This window comes from Pyrus communis, chromosome 14 (genome assembly GCF_041283825.1).
Source record: "Pyrus communis isolate YQ-2024b chromosome 14, ASM4128382v1, whole genome shotgun sequence".
NCBI lineage: Eukaryota > Viridiplantae > Streptophyta > Magnoliopsida > Rosales > Rosaceae > Pyrus > Pyrus communis.
Window position 1 is genome coordinate 11,654,299 of NC_142578.1, and position 12,525 is coordinate 11,666,823.

At 43.7% G+C, this 12,525-nt stretch overlaps 1 pseudogene; it reads left to right on the plus strand.

Annotated features, from left to right (window-relative positions):
- Positions 1-5,576: 5,576 nt before the first annotated feature.
- On the plus strand, positions 5,577-9,515 carry LOC137723180 (leucine-rich repeat extensin-like protein 4 pseudogene; annotated as a pseudogene).
- The last annotated feature ends 3,010 nt before the right edge of the window (positions 9,516-12,525 follow it).

Sequence of the window (12,525 nt, forward strand, 5' to 3'; positions counted from 1 at the left end):
CTTTTCATTAATTCCACTGTCTATCCCTCTCTTTCCCGTAACCTCCCTCTCTCCCGTAGCTTCGTTACCCTCCCTGTCCCTTGTAGCCTCCTCCACCACAAACCCAACAACCCAAAAGCAATCCTTTTTTCTGTGAAAATCACTCTTTGTGGACAAGGATAGTGATGAAATGTTAAGAACACTCAGAACAAATTATACCACACGAGTTTGAATGAAAGCACTTATTTATTGCAAACAAACTGTAGGCATATATAGCCTTTTACAAAGAGATAAAATCAAAATAATAGCCCACGTTTACAACATCCTAAAACGTGGTAATAGACTAAGAGGGAATCGTCAAAGCACTAACCACTAATCCCTGAAGAATAGGACTTATTAACAAACTGAAATAGCTAAAAGATCGGATCTATCATTCCCTCCCTTAAACTGTATGCAGAATGCATTCAGTTTATATTAGGAACTTCACACACGCCTAGCAAACTACGAAGCTTTAAAAACACCTCCAACCTGAGCGGCTTTGTCATAATGTCAGCTACCTGGTCTTCAGTATTACAATGTCTCAGATCAACCACACCATCTTTTACCAATTCACGAAGAAAATGAAACTTGATGTCAATGTGCTTGCTTCTACCGTGAAGAACAGGATTCTTGGAGAGTTTTATAGTTGAACTGTTATCACACAGAATTATAGTGCATTTCTCCTGTTCATGATCAAGCTTAGCTAAAACTCTTCTTAACCAAACACACTGACAAGCACATGAGGCAGCTGCAATGTATTCGGCTTCAGTGGTGGATAGGCTAACCACAGGCTGTTTTTTGGATGACCATGACACCGCTCCAGAACTAAACATGAATACACACCCCGATGTACTCTTACGTTCATCTACATCTCCAGCAAAATCACTTTCTGAATAGACTGTGAGTTGCTTACAGCCTCCTTTCTTGTAGAAAATCCCCAGATCAGTCGTTCCTTTCAGATATCTTAGCAGTCTTTTCGCTGCTAACCAGTGTTGCTCTGTAGGACACGACATGAACCTGCTAATAAGACTCACACCATACATCAAATCAGGTCTGGTTGCAGTTAAATACATAAGACTACCAACCACCTGCTTGAACATGCTTGCATCAACCTTAGCTCTTTTTTCGTCCTTTGACAATTTGCTACCTGGAACTATGGGGTTCTTCACCATGTTGCTTCTGTCCATGCCAAATCTTTCTAAAACTTCATGAGCATATTTTCTTTGACACACATAAATTCCATCAGAATTTTGTAGTACTTCAATCCCCATAAAATATCTCATCTTTCCCAAGTCAGACATGTCAAATTCTAACATCATCGACTTCTTAAACTCTTCACACATGCTCTTGTCATTCCCGGTAAAAATTAAATCATCAACATAAAGACTGACAATTAAAAGTTTACCTTCTTCCTTCGACTTTGTGAAAAGGGTGTGTTCATACTGACACTTTTCGAAGCCTTCTTTAGCAAAATAGGCCTCAATCTTGTTGTACCAAGCTCGTGAAGCTTGTTTGAGACCATACAACGCCTTATTTAGCTTATAAACCTTGTGTTCCTCGCCCTTCTTCTCATATCCTTGAGGTTGTTGAACAAACACCTCCTCACTAAGCTCACCATGCAGAAATGCGCTCTTTACGTCAAGCTGAAAAATACTTCAACCTTCTTGAGCTGCTAGGGCAATTACCAAACGTATGGTATCTAGTCTTGCAACTGGAGCATAAACCTCTGTGTAATCAATCCCATATTGTTGCGCATATCCTTTTGCCACAAGTCTAGCCTTGCACTTATCTATCTCACCACTTTCATTGAGTTTTGTTTTAAAAACCCATTTAACTCCAATGGTCTTCACTCCTTCAGGTAGAACAGTCAGATCCCATGTTTTATTACGTTCAATGGCCTCAATCTCTGCATTCATGGCATCTCTCCATTTCTTGCTCTTCACAGCTTCCTCGAAAGTAATGGGATCAGCTTGTGTGAGAACCGTCATGGCACTCAAGTTTTCTTCTTCTGACAAACCTTCTCCGGTTTCATAATCTTGCATCCAACGTGGAACTCGTCTTGCCCTCCCTTCAACTGGACCCGAGGAAGGCTCATCATATGACTCACTGGAAGGTGAGCTAGTGCCAGCTCTATCTGTGCCATTTGAACCAGCTTCTTCATTCTCGTTAATTTCTGCTCCAGATTCCACTTCATTCTCGACTTCATCACATTCTTCTTCACTATCACCCCATTCTAACACATCCGAATTCATTTCTTCCCTGCTCATGTCCCATTTCCAGCCCTCATTCTCCTAAAAAACAACGTCCCTACTTACAATTATCTTCTTAGAGATCGGATCAAACAATCTATAAGCTTTCGACTCATCGCTTACTCCCAATAAAACACATTGAATGCTTTTGTCATCTAACTTGATCCTTTTTTGATCTGGTACGTGCACATGAGCTAGGCACCCAAAGACCCTGAAATACTCAACTGTAGGCTTTATACCACACCATGCTTCCTCTGGAGTTCTATTTTGCACAGCTAAAGTAGGGCACCTGTTGAGAACATGCACACACCACCTCACAGCTTCTGGCCAGAAAGCCTTTGGAACCTGCTTCTCAGTGAGCATACAACGTACCAAATTCATCACAGTCCTATTCTTCCTCTCAGCAACTCTGTTTTGCTGAGGAGTATAGGCTGTGGTTAATTGCCTGGTTATGCCATTTGCCTTACAAAATTCCCCAAACTCATTTGAGGTGAACTCACCACCTCTGTTAGTTCTCAAACATTTAAGGTAAGCACCTGTTTCCTTTTCAACATAAGCTTTATAACTTCTAAACATGGTAAAAGCCTCTGATTTTTCATGCAAGAAGTAAATCCAAGTCTTACGACTGTAATCATCGATAAAACTCAAGAAGTACCTTTTGTTGTTGTTTGATGCAGGCTTTATAGGACCACATATATCGGCATGCACCAGTTCCAGCTTATGTGACGCCCTCCATAGACTTTTTTTTGGAATGGATTCCGTGTGCTGCTTTCCAACTAAACACGTTGTGCATAACTTTGCAGGAGTTTTAAGAGAAGGCAAGCCACTGACCATCTTTTTGTATTGTAGGGTTCTCAACCCTTTGAAGCTCAAGTGTCCGAATCTGCAGTGCCATAAATAACTCTCATTTTCTGTCACAGCTTGAAAACAAGTAGTAGCTTTAGGCATCATCGCTGCAAGCACAACAAACATCTTGTTCATGCTCATCTCAGACTGAATAATTAGACCCTGACTAGGATGAAAAACTTTGCACGTGTCATGTTGAATCAGAATTGCCACACCTTTTTCTTGAAGCTGCCCCATACTTAACAGATTATTTTTCAACTCAGGAATGTAATAGACCTCAGAAATTACATGAGTGATGCCATTCACTTGCATTCGAACGTTTCCTTTCCCCACAACTGCCATCCTTGAGTTGTTGCCTAGTTTCACAGTCTGCCTGAATTGACGATCCAAATCTGAGAACCAGTCTTTATTCCCACTCATATGATTACTACATCCTGAATCTAGGAACCAGACTTCTTCTCTCTGAGCATGGTTACGCTCTACATAGGACATTAAGAGCAGCTCTTCTCCTTCATCTAGTTGAGCGTAGTTGGCTCCATTCTCCCAATTGGGACACTCATACTGAAAGTGTCCTAATTTGTGACACTTAAAGCATTCAATAGTAGCCTTGTTGAAAGGTTGTCTGCCACGACCTCTTCCTCTTCCTCTGAACACCCATCGACCTCTTCCTCTGCTAGTGTTGTCTTCATGAGTAACCTTGAGAACCTGCTCCTCTCCACGATGGCCATTCATTCTTTGTTCATGGACTAGCAGACTGCTTTGCAGCTCATCAATAGTCATTGTGTCCAAATCATTTGATTCTTCAATGGAGCAGACCACATAATCAAATTTTGAAGTCATAGACCTCAAGACCTTCTCATTGATAAGAGTTTGGCTCATTGTCTCACCATGAGCCTTCATTTTGTTGGCTATAGTGAGAGTACGAGCAAAGAGATTGTCAACAGTCTCACCCTCCTTCATGTGTAGAGTCTCAAAGTCCCTCCGAAGTGCTTGCAACTGTGCCCTTTTCACCTTGGTAGAGCCTTGATATTTATGTTTCATAGAGTCCCAAATACCCTTTGATGTTGTAGACATCGAAATTTCGGTGAAATGAATGTTAACCAATAATTAAAATTTCAACGCTTACGTGTCACATAAATTTTACATGTAGCGTGTGACTCAACGAAAAATCGAAATAAATTGGAAAGGTCATCAAATAGGACACGTGTCAATATCTGGCAGAAATGATTTATTTCATCTGATTATTTAAATCCAAAAAATCAAGTTTTGGAATTCTATAAATAGGAGGCCAAGGCATTCATTTCAGGAGGAAGAAAGAAAGGAAGAAGAGAAAGAAAGAAGGGAATTTACATCACACCAAAACCTTGAAGCCTCGAAACTCTAAAGCTCTCAAGCAAATCCCGAAGGATCAAGAAAACACTCTTCGTTCTTCGTCAAATCCTCCTTCAAAGGTCAAGCCCCAACGGCCCTTGAAGAACTTCCACCGACTCAAGATCAAGCCCCGACGGCCCCTTGAAGAAAGTGTTCATCATCCGTTCATCCTAAGATCAAGCCCCAACGGCCCTTTGGATCAACAACCTCAACAAATCCACACATCCAATCGTTCTTCAAGATTAAGCCCAAAAGCCCTTGAAGATCCGCTCATCCATCAACCTTCAAGATCAAGCCCAAAAGCCCTTGAAGAAATCCATACATCCAGTCTTCAAGATCAAGCCCAAAAGCCCTCGAAGATCCGTTCATCAACTGTTCATCCCTAGATCAAGCCCCGACGGCCCTTTGGATCAACAGCTCATCCACAAACCTTCACCCTACGAAGATAGAATCAGAGGATCAAATTACAAAGAGATTGTAACCCCAAAATCAATACAAACAAAAAATATATTTTGTACCCGTATTCTTGTCTCTTGTTTCAGGAATTTTTCGTGTTTACAAATTTGGCACGCCCGGTGGGATAATCTCTACCTCTCATCTCTGTCTCCGTTCAAGATATTCAAGCACAGTCCATGGCTTCAAACAAAGAACAAGTCATGACTATCGGCACTACCTCCATTGAAAAACAGCTGGTTCAGATGAAGGAAACAATTGCAAGGCTGATAAAGACTGCAGAGGAGAAAAACTTGCAAACCGCCGGACTCATCAACCGTCTGGAGGCGCAACATGGTGTCATGGTGAAACCAAGCTCTCTTCCAACTAAAAGGACCGAAGAAGGCTTCAACCCAAATGCCTACGAACTCATGTCAAAGGCTAGGCATGACTTTGCTTCCTCTTCAAATCTTGGAAAGAAGGTTTCAAACACCGTCAACGACAAAGATCGCGACCTCACCAAAACTCAAAAGAAGTTGAAGGAGCATGGTTACGGAGTTGACAACAACCAAAGCACACCTCCAAAATCAATGGCATCAAGCAAGGGACAAGCCGTTCTTGCAACCACCAAGGGAAGAAGCATAAGCACTTCCGCCACGAATGGAGCATCTATTGGCACCACAACCACTCATCAACATGCCGCTTCAAAATTGGTACCGCTAAGCGAGCAAAGGGAACATCAAAGGCGCGAGTCTATCATCAACCTAACCTTGCTGGGGGCACCAAAGCATGCTACTAAGGCGCATAAGATGACATCCCAAAATGGCCAATGGGTTTCTTCATCAGCACCCTGGATGTCTGAAGGAAAGTCATGCCTATTGGTTGCACAAGTCATGACCATCGGCGTCACCTCTGTTGAAGAACAGCTAGCTCAGATGAATGAAGCAATCGCAAAGCTCACACAGACTGTGGAAGAGAAGGACTTGCAGATTGCCGCACTTGTCAACCAACTAGATGCGCTGCCCGACGTAAAAGTCGACCCAAATATTGGCCTATTAAAGAAAGAAGGTGACGAAGAAGAGGAGCCACCAGTGGAGAAAGTTGAAGAGAAGCCGAAGCCAGACCAAGCAATGACATCCATGGGATCTCTCTCTATCCAGCAGCTACAGGAGATGATTGCAAGCACTATCAAGACACAGTACGAAGGAAGCTCGCACGACTCCGTACTGTACTCAAAGCCTTACTCCAAGAGGATTGATGCTTTGAAGATGCCAAGGGGTTATCAGCCCCCAAAATTCATGCAGTTCGATGGAAAAGGCAACCCGAAACAACATGTCGCCCATTTCGTTGAAACTTGCAACAATGCTGGGACAGAGGGAGACTACCTCGTCAAACAGTTCGTGCGTTCGCTGAAAAGTAATGCTTTTGACTGGTACACTGACCTCGAACCTGAGTCTATCAACAGTTGGGACCAGCTAGAAAGGGAATTCCTCAACCGTTTCTACAGCACTCGTCGTACTGTAAGCATGCTAGAGCTGACCAGTACGAAACAGTGGAGAGATGAGCCTGTCATCGACTACATAAATAGATGGCGTTCATTAAGCCTGGATTGCAAAGATCGGCTTTCTGAAACCTCCGCCATCGAGATGTGCGTTCAAGGCATGCAGTGGGGACTACACTACATCCTTCAAGGCATCAAACCACGAACATTTGAGGAGTTAGCCACCCGCGCCCATGATATGGAGTTAAGCATCACCCGTCATGGGAAGAAAGAACAGATCGCCGACTACAAGAATGACAAAGTTTTGGGGCCCAAGGTGGATAAGGCTGCGTGGAAACCCACCAAGGAAGTAATGACGCTCAACACAACTCCAGTCAAAACCCATACACGAGGCAAGGCGATTCAAACCGAAGCTTTTCGTGATCAAGAGGTACGTAGACGCACTTTGAAGGAGCTTGAGGAGAAGACTTATCCATTCCCCGACTCTGACGTGGTTGCCATGTTAGATGACTTGCTGGAAAAAAAAGTGATCAACCTACCTGAGTGTAGACGGCCGGAAGAGATGAACCGTACTGACAGTCCAAGGTACTGTAAATTCCACCGCTTCATTGGTCATCCGACGGAAAAGTGCTTTGTGCTAAAAGATCTCATCATGAAGTTGGCTTAGAAAGGAATCATCGAGCTAGATCTTAATGATGTGGTGAAGTCAAACTACATCACCGCCACTTCTGGCTCTTTGAACTCAAAATCTTCACCTCAACCGCTGGGGGCATGCTCCAAAACCATGCCAGTCAAGTCAAGTGAAGTTAAAGGATGGACTTATGTCACTCCAAAGAAAATGCACAAGAAACATAGGTCTCCTCCACAAGTTCACCAATCGGAAAGGGGGCAAAGCAGCTACCGTCAACCTTCAAAGCTACATGAAAATGTTGAGGATGATGAAATTATGACACAAAGATCGTCCGTTGCCATCACGATGCGCGATTTCTTCCCAAAAGACTTCTTCAATCACTCAGTCAAGACTCCTTGCTATGAAGATTGCAAGGAATGCCTCTCTAAGATCGCTTGACAACAACGATCAAAAGCTCCTCGTTCGCACGAGCCTAAAAGGTGACACCAAAAGCTCCTTGTCTGCATGAGCTGAAACTGCAAACGGCACCAAAAGCTCCTTGTCTGCACGAGTTAAAACTGCAAACGACACCATAAGCTCCTCGTCCGCACGAGCCTAAAAGGTGACAACAAACGCTCCTGGCCCGCAAGAGCATAAACTGTGTACGGCAAAATCATCATAAAAACCATCACTCATTTGAACTACGTCATGACTTGATCTCTTCTTTGGAAGAGTACGTAGGCAACTTGAAACTTCAAAACTTCAAGTACAGTCACAACAAAATAAATAAATAAATGTTTCATTAAAGAAAGTCAATTTTATTACAAAAGAAAAAAAAATACATATGTTACTATGTATTAGAAAAAAAAATATATTCTCTATTCAAAAAAAAAAAAAAAAAAAAAAAAAAAAAAAAAAGGGAATGCATGTATATGTGTTCTCCCAAAATCAGCAAAAAAAAAAAAATAAATAAAAAAAAATCAAGTCCTTAAAGTCCAAGCCCAGCGGCCGAATCGGCCCAAGTCACCATCTTCTTCTCTCCTTCACTAGCTCCGAATCCAGCTTCAAAGTCAACTCATCCAACAGCAGCCGCATTATCAGCCATGGACCTCTCTCCGACGAGGAAGCCCTCTACATCAAGCACCGCCAGCTCTTCTACTACCGCGACGAGTTCGGTGACCGCGGCGAGCATGTGACGGTCGACCCCTCGCTGGTCTTCAAGAACGACCGGCTCCGGAACGCTTACATAGCTCTGCAGGCGTTGAAGCAGGCCATTCTCTCCGACCCGTTCAACATCACGGGCAATTGGGTCGGATCTAATGTCTGCAAGTACACCGCTGTTTTCTGCACCAAGGCGCTCGACAATAGAACGATCCGGACTGTGGCGGGGATCGACCTCAACCACGGCGACATTGCCGGGTACTTGCCGGAGGAGCTCGGGCTGCTCACGGATCTCGTATTGCTCCACATCAACTCCAACAGGTTCTGTGGAACTGTACCTCACAAGTTCAACCGCCTGAAGCTGCTGTTCGAGCTCGATTTGAGCAATAATCGGTTCGCCAGAAAGTTCCCTCGGGTGGTTCTCCGGCTGCCGAAGCTGAAATTCTTGGATCTGAGGTTCAACGAGTTCGAAGGGACGGTGCCGAAGGAGCTGTTCGACAAGGACTTGGACGCCACTTTCATCAACCACAACCGGTTCCGGTTCAATCTGCCTGATAACTTCGGGAACTCGCCGGTCTCCGTCATCGTCCTCGCCAACAACAAGTTCCACGGCTGCGTTCCGGCTAGTTTGGGGAACATGTCAAACCTCAACGAGATTATCCTGATGAACAATGGATTCCGGTCTTGCTTGCCGTCAGAGATTGGGATGCTGAAGAACTTGACGGTGTTCGACGTCAGCTTCAACCAGTTTCTGGGGTTGCTACCGGAGACGATTGGAAGGATGGTGAGCTTGGAGCAGCTCAATGTGGCCCACAACTTTCTGTCGCTGGAACTGTTCTCTATGTATTGTCCTTTTCATTTGGCGCTGGCCCTGTGCCTGCTCTTCTTCTACCAGAGATTTTTGCTTCAAGAATCAGAGCAAAAGCAGTTTCTTTGTCATTGGGCATGCACTGGATTTCAAACTTAGTCATAGGCCTCTACTTCTTGAGCCTTGTAACTAAGTTCGGGATCGGCACAGTGTATTTTGGATTCGCTGGCGTCTGCCTTCTGGCTGTCTTGTACATAGCTGGTAATGTGGTTGAAACGAAAGGTCGTTCGTTGGAGGAAATAGAGCGTGCTCTTAGTGTTGTCACTTGATTACGATATGATTCAAACTACGAGCAAAAATCTCCAGCAGCTTCGGATTTTGGCCTTAAGCACTGACAGCATCACCTCCTTTTCTTGCTATGCGGACTAGTTCATTCCTCACTGTTTCAGGAGAGGTAGACACCAAGGCCATTGAGAAGAGCGCCAAGATTGGGTTGGCTCTTGCTCTCAAGCCATGAGCGGGTTGATTGCTCACTGCAGCAGGGAGCAGAGTCCATATGGTAGGGGAAATCGTTCTGTTTTGATGGCATTGATTATGGTGGCAGCATTGGGTTGAATCGCAATGGTGATGGTGGAGCTTTTTCCTCTGTCTCCTCACGGCTGTGCTCCATCTTTAGCTCTCCAAACTCCATAGCCGCAGCAACAACATCCACTAACTACCTCAAGCTTCTCACTCTGGCCACCGTGGTCAAAATCGGCGAAGAACTTCAGTGACCGCTGTCAAACGACTAGCCGATCATGAAGCTCGACGCCTTACACTCTGCTTCAAGCTCTGGCTGCTTCTGCACTTCCGCCATGGCTGCTGCCTGTGAATGTGATTAACAAAAACAAAGTTTGTCAACTCACATCTGCTTGCCTCTGCTGCTGCCTGTGAATGTGATTAACAAAAACAAAGTTTGTCGACTCACATCTGCTTGCCTCTGCTGCTGCCTGTGAATGTGATTAACAAAAACAAAGTTTGTCAACTCACATCTGCTCGCCTCTGCTGCTGCCTGTGAATGTGATTAACAAAAACAAAGTTTGTCAACTCACATCTTCTTGCCTCTGCTGCTGCCTTTGAATGTGATTGACAAAATCAAAGTTTGTCAACTCACACCCAAAGATCTCCTCCGTCTTCTCTCAGACTCGGCCTGGGTTTTCACCCACAAACTCAACCTTGCAGATCACCATATAAAGAAAAAAAAAAATGATGGAATCTGGATGGACAGCACCATCCCAAAAAAAAAAAAAAAAAAAAAAAAAAAAAAAAACATATATATATATATATATATATATAAAATAAAAACAATGATGGTGCTTCTGGAACCATGTGCAAAAAGAAAAAAAAAAATATATATATATATATATATATATAATAAAAAGAAAGAAAAAAAAAAAACAATAATTGTGCTTCTGGCACCATCTGAAATATATATATATATATATAAATGAATGGTGGATTAGTGCCACCGAAAGCAAAGAAAAGTAAAAGAAAAATAAAATAGAATAAAATAAAATAATAATAATAATAAAATAAAATAAAAATGAATGATGATGGATGGTGATGTATATGTTTTATTTGTATTTAGCACAATACACTGAATAAAATAAAGCATGTCCATTAATCTCCAAGAAATTACAAGTGTGTACAAAAAAAAAAAAAAAAAAAAAAAAAAAAAAAAAAAAGATGGAGCTTTCACAAAGGATGTTCACGTGAAGCCCCATTACTTGGCAAAACTCTAGAAGCAGAAGGCATCGGAGCAGAAGGCATCGGAGCAGAAGGCATCGGAGCGGGAGGCATTGAAGCTAGAGCATTCCAGGCCTCAATACTTGGCCAAACGCTGGAAGACCCAGGAAAAAGGTGCCTCTGGAGGAAAGACGAAAACCTTTGACGGTCACTTTGAATCCGACCTTCAGACTCTTGCAGCTCATCAAGCTTCCTCTTCATGCCCGTTGAATAGTTGTTTGCAAGCACGTGCAAACTTCTATTCTCATACTTCAGCTGCTTGATCTCTTGCTTGAGACTTTCCACCTCTGCCATCAACGATTCAACCTGACGGGAGCGAGCAAGTAGGCGTTGGCCCATGTTGGACACAGAGCCTGCACACTGAACGCTGAGAGCGAGGGACTCTTGAACGGCCAACTCATCGGACCGTCCTGACAGCAGCCTACTATCTTTTGGAGTGAGGAGGTTCCTAGCTACTATTGTAGCTGTTGTGGCGTCCTGCATCACGGAGTCTTCACCTGTAAGAGGACCGTTAGAAGATAAGAAAGAAGGGCGCCATACGTTACCTTGACGCGGCACGCCCGTATCACTGCTGAGACTCAAGTCTAAGCTAAGGTTCGATGGGTTTGCCATTTTTCAAAAGTGTTCAAAGAGAAGGGGTGGATGGAGATAATTCTCAAAAGGCCGGAGACGATTTTCAAGAATGGGCAATTTTCAGAGTGTGTAGGTTGGAGTGATCGATACCTCTGTAAAAAGCCAAGCGACACGACCACCGATTCAAAAATCCGGATTTTCCTGCGTGAAGTTCGGCGACGCGTTCGCGGCTTTTCAGAAAACGCGTTCAACTTTGTCAAAAGATATCTGACAAAGTCGAGAACACGTGGAGGCCATCATCGCAACTACACGTCTTTAGCCGACAAGCGCAAAGTTCGGCGACGCTTTCTCTGCTTTTCAGAAAACGCGTGCAACTTTGTCAAAAGTGGCGCTCGTTCAGAAATCGAAGAGGCGTCGTTCAGAAATCGAAGAGGCGCCGTTCAGATATCGAAGAGACGTTTGTCGACAAGGGTAAAAGAACGGTACCACCACTTGCTATTAAGAAATCCCTATATGTGTCGACCTTCGTCTCTTATGGCAAGGCAGACCTGAAGAAAATGCCCAACTCTTCCTCACCTCTGAGGGCGCACTCCCAGCAAAGCCTCTCGAAATACTCAATTCTTCTTCTTCCCTTGAGAAAACCTATTCAACCTTTGAAGATACCAGATGCCTGGGGTACAGATGACCCAGGAGGAAACGATAGATTGAAGCATGTGCTGATTCATTCACCGCTTCTTCAAAAGCAAAGGTATCTCATATCATCAAGGGCGAAAGCATAGGTATCTCATATCATGCTTTTTCCCTATCTTTTCCTTTGCCCTTGTTCTCACCTGCCAAGACAAGGACAGAGGAAGCAATATGTCGGAACCTCCACTCAAACCAGTTGCCACCAAGGAGTGAAGCACCATTTAAATGCAAAGGTTGCATTCAACTCCTGCATCGGAGGACAAATACTACAAGAGAAGATGCTAAACCTGCATAAGGAAATACCACTTCTGCAAAGGGGAGCAAGTAAGGCAAGCAAAAATGATACATCGAAGCATGTGGAGACAAGCACAACAAATATATGTGCTGATTCATTCGCTGCTTCTTCGAAAGCAAAGGTATCTCATATCATGCTTTTTCCCTGTCTTTTTCTTTGTCCTTGTTCTTACTCGCATGGCAAAGTGAA